Here is a 4,045-nt window from a genome sequence, read left to right as displayed (position 1 = left end):
TGACAATTGTAGGAAAAATCCAAACTATGACCAAGCTTTTTGTGATAAATGTTCAATCAATTATGTAAGGTTATTTATATGTTCTAAAAGAATCAAACAACGATAAAGTTTTTAACTATAGCTTGAATAATAAATATTAAGTATAGCTTAGTTTATTTTTTATTTAATCTCTAAAACTTTTATTAAGTAATTAAGTAATAACAACTTAACGAAACTTTTTTACAAATTAACCTAATAACTCTTTTTTTAAATTTTAATATATTTATAAAAGGTTTTTTTTAAAAGACAGAAGTACTACATATAATAGTTTATTGTAAGATGTCGTTTGTAGAATAAGAAAAGTTACAATATATATGTTTCAAATTAAATAAAAGGTATTCTATATTATCGGTTAAAAGCTCAAAAAAATATTTAAACTTGTGTTACAACAAATATTAATTTGAAAAAAAAATGAAAGAGAACCTAAAATCTTAAACCAAATTTTAAAAATGGATTTTACCTTAAAAGGTTTTCAAACGTTTTCTAACATATTTTTCAAAATAAACTGTTATGCAAATTTTGGTCAAAGTTTAATTAATTTTGAAAACATACTTTTCTAAATTTACCACCTCAAATACTGAAAAAGTTTTAAATCACGCTGTAACTTATAAAAGTAAAATTTTAACTGATAAATAAGTTAATTTTTTTTCTTTAGATGAATATCTTTACTTCAAAGTTAAACAACTATACTTAAAAACTAAAATAAACAAAATCTATTTCGTAAATAACTTTAAGAAATTTGAACTTTTATTAGAATTCAACTGCTGTAGTATATTAAAAGTTGCTAAGCTTTCTTACTTTCCGAAATCCGAATAATAAAACAACAAAGACAAACTTTTAAGTTTACTGAAAACAACGAAAAAAGTCACTGAAAACGCAAAGAATTTAAATGAAAAATTAAGTCTGGTGTACAGACAAATTACACACAAAACAGATGTATAAATCACCTTTCACCTAGTTTTATGGTTGTGAACTACTTCTAAGCTTCTACTTTAAAATCTTAGAAAACAATTATGACTTGATTATTGCTATAGATTAACAGACTTATTACACTATTTTTTTTAGTTACTTTTACTAAAATCAACGTATAGTTTTTAAAGTTTCGTAATTATCCGAGTTTGTGAGTTAGTTTCAAGGGTTAACCAGTTTTAAGGCTGGTTAAGTTTTAAAACTTGCTTAAGATTTCTTGTTTTTTATTCTGCAGTAGTTCTTAGACAAAAAATACTATTACACTACTTAACTGTAAAAAGTTCATGTGTAATATTAAACAAAATTAAGGTAAAAGTCCTATAAGTGTAAACTTTTTTTAAATATTTAATAAGTGTTTTTAAATTTATTAGCAGAATTTATACGGAATACTAGATGTTAACAATGCTAAGACATTATATAAAATCAGAAAAGTATATATCTAAAAACTTTAAAATCTATATAAAAATGCGACTTTATTATTGTAGTTTGATAAATTCAAGAAATGCAACCATTTATAATGACTAACGGCATCGAAATATATACAAAAGTTTAATACTTTTTTTCCAAATAACATTCTAAAAAAGATTTAAAAATAAGTTTTACTTAAAGTTTATAAATTTTAAATCACATACTAAAATACAACTAAAGATAATTTGTTAATCAAAAATCAAATAACGATTTTATTTTCAAACAATCTATTTAGGCAAAACAATTATTATTTAAAACCGTATTAGAAAAATTTTTAGAACTTAAAATATGCGAATTAAAGCTTTCCTATATTTTTCCTTTTTTATCATAATTAAGTTTTCCGATTTTAGTTTAGACTGGTTAACCGCTAATAAATTATATTACGATTTATATAGAAAAGAAAATTGATTATAACACTTTTATAAATTATTTATTGTATTTTAATAGACCACACAGTTAGAAACAGTTCGTATTTTATCGATAAACCTTATAAAAAAGTGAGTATGTTTTAAACCTTTAAACTTAGCATGTGAACTTCATGATTATTTTCAATTAATTAACTACTTTTTCAGCATATACTTTCAATACAGAAAAGCTTAAAGTGATTTTATTTTTGTTAAATAACTTGTATAACTTTTTATTAGTATAAATTTACGCTTTTAAGATAAAATTTTAAAATATTGTTCAAGATAATGTAGTCTGTATAATATAAAATGTAAAGAAAACAAGAAATAAATGTTCTAAAAAAATTAAAAGTAAAGTATTTAAGTGAATTTAAAATATTTTAAAACTTTATTATATAACAACTTACAATTTAAATATATATTTAGCTACTTGAAATTAGTTAACAATAAGGAACATATAAAGAATTCGCCTATTGTGAAAAACTAATAATTATAGGTTTATAAAAATCAAAGAACAAAAACTATAAAATCTTGAACTTTTTTGTTTTTAAAGTAAACTCTAAATTATTAAAAACTAACGTGACTAAATATTATTTAACTTGTTAATTTCATTAATTTAAAAAAAGAAAGCACAACTTTCTAAAAAATAAATACCTAATACAAATAAAATAAATAAAAAGAATTAAGTTTAAGTCCGTGAAATAATCAAAAAAAATAACTTTAATAAACAATGTATGTGTCTGTGAATAAAATATAAATAAAAAAAGAGTACAAATAAAAAAAAGCAGTTTTGAAATAAACAACTATTACACATGAAAATTTTCACACAGATAAAAATTTACTTTTGACCTAGTTTTTGGTTTTTGTGTTTCTTATTCCATTTAATTACTTTACTATTGATTTTTAAAATGAAATAATTAAATTAACAGTTGTATTGCCCATTAAAATCAAATTTATGAAAATTTGAGTTTGATTTGTCTGTTTTTGGAATGACGTTTTGTTTTTGTTTTTTCTATTGCGTCAGTAACTATTACTTTTTTGTCTAAAAAAATTCTAAATGCAGTAAAATCAAAAAGACCAAACTGTATATAAATTTAACATTTTAAGTTTGTATGACATTTAAATATAATTTAAAAATTTTTTATTAGCTATACATACTCAACTCTTTTGTATTAAACTTTTTGCTATAATATATAAATAAGAATGTTTTTTAATTTAAAATTTAAGTTTTTCTTTATTACATATTGATTAACTTTACGCTTGAGTTTATTTATTTATTTTTAACACCTCTGTTTAAAATTTTGTAATTACTACTATATACTCTTAGAAATTTATACAACTATTTGTTGTTATGAGCAATTATTTTCAAATTAAAAAACACTGTTAATTATAATTTTTTTTTCAATTATAAAGAATATTAGTTTTATTATAATTAGATAAACCTAGAATTTAATAGTTTTTTATCGACAAATTTTATTTTGATTTCTTTTTACACTTTTCAGAAACCTTATAAATTACAACATTTTAAACAATATAATAAGTGTATTGTTTAAACAATTTCATATAATTACAGATAAATGTTGACATAATTCGATCAAACTTACACTTTACATAATGCAGTTAAAAAGTAGGTTAAATGTCGGTATGTCTGTTATATGAAGTGTAAATCGCTGTGCAATTACTAATTTAGTTATATGTTCTATAATATAATTATACGTTTGTATTGCAATTGAAACCAGTATTTTTTTTTCTATACTTTCTTACGATTAAGTATTCTCTTTTGTAGGAAAACGATATAAATAGTTAGTTACTAAACCTTAAATTTAACTTCAATCAGTGCAAATTTAAATTAACGTTTTTTATAGCAGTTATATTAAGACTTATTACGTAGTAAAGCACTACGTAATTAGTTTTTCATATATTTAATTAAATATTAAATTAATTCACATAATTCTAAGATAACTGTACAGTTTTTAGAAAAAACTAATATTTTAGTTTTACTGAAGTTAGTTATAAGGATTGATTTTAAGTAAATAAAGTTATAATTTTCTTTTCCTACTTTATAATGACTAAAGTAAAAAGTATAAAATATAAGTTAAAGTTTCTTTTATAACCATAAATTCCTATTAAATTTTATTTATGTTTATCGCCTACATCTATTACTT

This window comes from Thalia democratica, chromosome 3 (assembly GCF_965202585.1).
Source record: "Thalia democratica chromosome 3, ktThaDemo2.hap1.1, whole genome shotgun sequence".
Classification (NCBI taxonomy): Eukaryota; Metazoa; Chordata; class Thaliacea; order Salpida; family Salpidae; genus Thalia; species Thalia democratica.
Note: the sequence above shows the minus strand (reverse complement) of the source record.